Source organism: Tupaia chinensis, unplaced genomic scaffold, assembly GCF_000334495.1.
Source record: "Tupaia chinensis unplaced genomic scaffold, TupChi_1.0 Scaffold143836_2, whole genome shotgun sequence".
In the NCBI taxonomy this organism is placed as follows: Eukaryota; Metazoa; Chordata; class Mammalia; order Scandentia; family Tupaiidae; genus Tupaia; species Tupaia belangeri.
The window spans coordinates 1,772,960-1,779,501 of record NW_006203687.1 but is presented as its reverse complement, the minus strand read 5'-3'; positions in this window follow the sequence as shown (position 1 = coordinate 1,779,501).

Here is a 6,542-nt window from a genome sequence, read left to right as displayed (position 1 = left end):
CCTCTTTCTTTCTCTTTTGAAAGATTTTTTGCTATAGGGCATGTGTGCTCACCAGAAAGACAGAAAGAGATAGAGACACAGAAAGTGAGAAGTCACCCCCCAGGGCTATGACCACACTGCAATCCCTTTTCCTCCATTCTCCTCTTGGGATCTTGGGCATACACACACATGTGCCCGGCATGAGTTTAAGCCACAGGATCCAGGACTCAAACCGCAGTCGACTACATGGGAGTCCAACAACATAGCCATTACGCCAACTGCTGGTCCCAGAATTTCCCTCTTTCTAAGGACTGAATATGCCATTGTGAATGTGCCTGTGTGTGCTATCTGGAATGTGGGAGTGCAGATATTTCTTTGAGATTAGTGATTTTATTGTCTTTGGATAGGGAGTCAGAAGTAAGATTGTTAGGTCACAAGGTAGTTCTATTTTTTTTTTTTACTTTTATGAGAAACTTCGACATTGTTTTCCATAATGTCTATATCAATTTATATTCCCATTTATTTCAACCCCACCCTTCTCCACAGTTTCACTTTCCATGGTTTTAGTTTCCTATAGTACAGAACAATAAGATATTTTGATAGATATATAGAGAGATCTCAATCATATAAGTTTACTGTGCTATTAGTATTATTTATTTTGTTATTGTTCTTTGTTGTTCATCTCTTATAGTGCCTAATTTGTAAATTAAACTTCATCATAGGTATATATGTAAAGGAAAAAAACATAGTATATTTAGGGCTCAGTAATAAACATGGTTTTGTTCATCTCCTAGGGGTCTTTGAATGTATTTCCCACAGGGAAGGGAACGTAACTATGAATAATTTTTTTGTTGTTTTATCTCTTGTCTGCAACAAGTTGAGGAGGATATAACTTTTGCCACAAAAAGTTCAAAAGAACAGCTTCAGAGCAATAATCATCAGCCTTCACAGTGTATACTAATTTTCACTCTTTAAAATCTTTGTTGTACTCACAAAATAATCAATTATTGGGTATTTATTTTCTACTACATGTTGAGCACCATGGAAAAGCATAAAGAATGGTAAGATGTGTCTAAAATCTAAGTGGAAAATAAAACAAACACTGAAGAACCAATTAGAAAAATCAAGTAATTTACAATAAAGACTTAATGAGGAACTGTTGATGAACCTTCCTCACCAGAAGCAGTTGAAAGTTCTCTTCCCTCTTACTGCGCTACCTCAAGGCAAGCAAAGGCACAGAGAATCTCACATTCGTCATGCCTCTTATTTAATCTAAGCAACTGTTCATGCAGACATTGAGATCATTGACATTTCAGTAACATTCTTAATACTCCTGAACCCAGCTTTGTTTATTTCCCTCTACCAGCAGGTCTGTTGTAGCTGCAGTCATGGAAAAGCAAAACTGAAGAGTTCCCAATCATTTATAACTTTCAGGAAAATAAAACTCATTTTCAGAATCTTACTTTACCTCCAGTAGATTTCCCTTCACACTTCACCTCATCATATAATGAAGAGAAAATGAAGTTCTCTTTTTGACAATTTGGACTCAGTAAGACTGGATTAAATCCACTGCCCTAGCACAAACACACCGTTGCCATGCTACTGTAGAGGGGAACTGACAGATCTAAGAGGAGTGAGTGAGATGCACTTACAGTTTAACCTTCACACCTCACAGCTCTGTCCTGAGGCCAAAGCTACCTGGCGTCCTTTGCTGTAAATACGCATGCACACACGCACACAAGGCTGACATTTGTTTTAATCTATGAAAAAGCATAAACTCCACAGGTGCAATGAAGTCCCCATGGTCCTTTAGCTACTGTGAGCCTTTTCTGACATTAACAGCTAGTAGAAGAAATAAAGAGATGTTCAAAATCAACTTCACATTTGAAAAATTCAGAACAGTCGGCATTCTCTTTATCAGAAGGATCACCACAGAAACACATGTAAGCAATGCAAGGTTTGACAGTTTTTCTAAATATGCATGACATTCTTTTAATCATTTTATTCCCACCCTGTTTCACTGAGGTGTTTTCCCAGTAAATTTGAAATATACTTTTCAGAAAAAAGGAAAAAAGTAAAGAAAGAAAAGAAATAGCTGTAAGTTTCCACGTAAAAATTCCAAAGGAGAGCCAGTCCATAGCCTGGTAGTTAAGAGATTTGAAGCCCACATGGCTGACTACGGCTTGAATCCTAGCCCTGGGGGCTTGAGAAACATATTGGGTGCATGCATGCCCCAAATCCCAGCAGAATGGAGAAGTGGAAGAAAAGGATTGTGGTGACCAAACTTCACTGAGGGAGTTCGTTCTCTCTCTCTCTCTCTCTCTCTCTCTCTCTCTCTTTCTCTCTCTGTCTGTCTCTCTCTCTCATTTTCTGGCAAGTACATGCCCCCTGTAGAGTAAAAGAAAAAATAAAGTAAAAAAAAATAAAATTAAATTTCAAAGGTACAAAATGGAAGTAGTAATTTCCAAACTAAAACATATCTTTCTTTGAAGAAATTTGGGAAAATTGCAGTAAAATGCTCTAATATCATCAGTTCACAAATATTCTGACTCCTTCTCATCCCAAGCAGATGGGAAGATTACAGTTGCCAAACAGCATGAATGTAGGTCTGTCCATGAGACATGTGGGCCAGTGAAATGCAACAAATGACACTTATCATATGTACTTTCTGCATGGACATTTAAGTCCTTGGAGTGGTCCCACGGTATTGTATAATGGTTAAGTGCTAGGCATAGGACATCAGAGCCCACATGGTTGATGGTGTCAAATACTAGATCCAGCAACTTGAAAAACACATCAGGCAGGTGTGTGCGTACCCAAATCCTGATGAGATGGAGAAATGAAAGAAAGGGGATTGCACCATGACCTCATCCCAACAGGGGATGTGTTTTCTCTGTCTGGCGAGTACATGTGACCTATAGCAATTTAAATAAATAATTTTTTCTCTTTTTTGGGGGAGAGGTTTTTCTTTATAGGGCATGTGTGCTCGCCAGACAGACAGAGAGAGACATAGAGACAGAAAGTGAGAAATCACCCCCCAGGGGGGATGGTCATGCCGCAATCCCTTCTCCTCCATTCTCCTCTCAGGATCTTGGGCACACACGCACATGCGCCTGGCGTGAGTTTTAAGCCACCGAGTCCGGGACGCGAACCGTGGTCGACTACGTGGGAGTCCAGCGACATAGCCATTACACTAACTGCTGGTTCCCTAAATAAATAATTTTTAAAAGAAATATAAATGCTTGTGTGCATTTTACTATTTTTTCCTTTACTGGGTCTGGGACAAGTGAAGTTCTAGATAGAAGTAGGTCCCAGTGTCAGTAAACAGTGAAGTTTCTCCCAGCTCACCCAGACTGATATGTAACATGAATAATAAATAAATATTTCTGTTCTAAGGTATTGAGATTTCCTACTTATTTGTTACAGAATCCTAGCTAGCCCATGCTATCTGATACATACGGATAGCAAGACAAGGTCTTCTAAATATAAAGACTCTTTAAGCTTGTGGACCATTCAGGGCTTTTTATTTTCCAATGGTGATTTTGTTTGAATTAACTACTGCCAGTATATAAATGTTCATTGGTGGATCCTAGACATGTTTTTTCTAGACACTCTGTAGCCACCATCTACAAATATCAAGGAGGCTAGAGGCTAAGACTTGGGGTGAAAAGGTTACGCTGAATCTTAGTGACTTAAACCAACAATTCTTGGAGATAAAAGCAAAAATACCATATCCTTCTATAGGCAAAATATAGTAAGTCAACACTTTTGTTACAATGACAGTTGATATTTATATCATCTAAAAAATAAGAATTGGAAAAACTGATCATTATGGTTTAGCTTTAAAATAGCATAGCAGTCAGCAGGTGGTGTGGAGGTTAAGACTCCAGATCCCACATGACTGAGTCTGTGGTTTGAGTCCCAGACCCAGAAGCTTGAAAATCACACCAAATGCACATGCATATCCAAAATCCCAAGAGGATACTGGAGAAGAGATTGTAGCATGGCCGTCTCTCCTAGGGAGTGACTTCTCACTTTTCTTGCCTCTCTTTCTCTCTCTCAGTCTTTCTCTGGCAAGTGCATCTGCCTTCTAGCACAAAACTAAAAAACAAACAAAAAACAACTAAAAAAATTTTTTTAAAAGCATAGCATGAAAGATCATGAAAGCATTCACTAAAATCATCAAATGAACTCTTCTGATAAAATATATCTGTCATTTGGTTAAATACTTGCCCTGGCAAATAATAAGGTTGAGACTTTTTCACTGACTAGTACAATAAATGAATAGACCAAAATCACTAGTTGCTTTGACGTTAAATGTACCTCCCATAACCGATGGTGAGGAAAATAATTCCAGACTCCTAATTCATATGAATCATTTCCAAAACAAATTTCATTGTAGCACATTATTATGGCTTTCTTGTACTTACAATGTCCTTGGAGACATGCTCATTTTCTAGAAAGTTGATGGAGAAATCTATCATTAAATTTGGCCCTATATATTTAAAATAAGCACTGCTCTTAGATCAGAGTGAATTGTTTAAAAATAAGATTTAAGTGTAAAGTATATTTTGTTCTCTCAGGTGTTTCTGGATTCCTGAACAGATATTCACGTTAGCATACTTAACGCATTTTACGTAATTTACAGCAAAGTATTGAAAGGAACCCACGCTGATCAAGCATCATTCCCACAGAAACCTATCCTCACCCAGCGGGTACAGACTGCAGCATGGAGCCAGTAAAAAGGTGACCACTCAGGTGGCCTTATTTGGGGTACACTTATGCTAAAAAAGCATTTGTTATTCATCCTGGAATTGAAATTTAACTGAGGGTTCTGTACTTGATTTGCAAGTCCTGGTGACAATGCAGTTCCCTGAAATATAAGTGGTCAAGTTAAATAACTTAATATTTCTTCTCCTTTTTTTTTATGCTTTGGAATGAATTATTCATTTGTGCTGAGCAGTATGCAAACAACAATAAAGCCAAAGCCACATTTTTGTGACACTCCTGACAAACGGCTGCTATATTAAAGAAATAAATTACAAGCCCTCGACTGCTCAGCTGCATGGCTCTCATCCCTGTTTTCAAGGCATTTCAATCAACCCTGCAATCTTCACCAAGATAGAAGGTATTACACATATATTTTATTTGCCCTGAAGTAGCATTGATTTTGAAACCATGAGTTCTTCTAATTTTTTTTTTCCCAGTTAATGGTCAAGCTGGCCATTTGGGTTATAAATTAGGTTTTTCATGGCTAATGTACTTCACATCGGCACTTATTATACAAGCAACAATTATGTCATCTCAAGGCTCTGGTACAACATGCAAGGAGTGCAAATGTCGGGATTGATGGTGCTGGCTCAGAGCCAGCTCATTAAAGGCAATGGTGTGAATAATAGAACTGTGTTGCTTTTGAAAGAACCGAATATGTATTATCCACCTATCAGCACACCAAAGCAGCATCATAAACATAGATCTCTAACTGCAGCCCGTTTAAATGATGAAAGGGTGTATATTAATCTATGAAAGAGATTTTACCCAGGGGGAAAAATTGTTCTCTCTATTTATGAAAGTTAAAACATTCAGTGCACAGAGAAGCACTTATCAGATGAGCATCACGGTATGCAGATGCATTTTACTAATGCCTCCTGCTAAGATAAATAGACTACGATTGGAAAAGATTGGCCATAATTTGCCAGAAATAAAGAAACTAAAAAGAGCAACATGTAGGCAGTTTTCTTTAAAGTGTAGAGAGTAAATACTCTAAATTATTGGGCCTCGGTGTTTGATATATTTAATGCAAAACCATTGATAATGCAAAAAAAAATAGCTGAATGTTTTTTCATACTTAGTATTCCCACAAGGTAAGTCAATAAATCTTCTGGCAATAATCTAATCATATGCTTCAGGTCCACCTTTGTTTTCAGGACCATAAGACCATAGGACTCATTACAGTTTTTCAGTTTGGGAAAATTATTGAAATATCCTTTGCATTTATAATAAGACAAAAAATAATTTACAAGCATAATTCCAAACTTAGCAACACTACTCAGAAGACTCTTTTTCTATGGTACATCATCTTTGAAGCAAATTGTCATGCTGGGTCAGCACTGTGAGACTGACACATGGAAAGGCTCCAGGTTTGTGTCTGGAGACCTCCCTGAGGGAGTGTGTGTGTGCCCAATGACCAAGGGTGGCTTAAGCTGGGAGTGGATCATGGTGTCAGCAGTCTGCTGGGGATGTTGTTTACATCTGTTTCTGTTTGTATGTGTGTGTGTGTGTGTGTGTGTGTGTGTGTGTGTTTTCTCTCATTCATGGAAGAAGTAACTAATCTTTGAAAGCAAACAAAAACAGCAGCATTCTCTGAGCCAAAACATTGAGGATATTTTTCTAGTACACTCTTTTAGGGAGTCTGGGTCTCTCTCCTACCAGCTAATACATAATTTATGTATTCCAGGAAAAAAAAATATATATGTATGTGTGTATATATATATATATATACTTACATAAGTATAAGTATATGTATATACTTATAAGTATATGTACATATATACACAAACTAA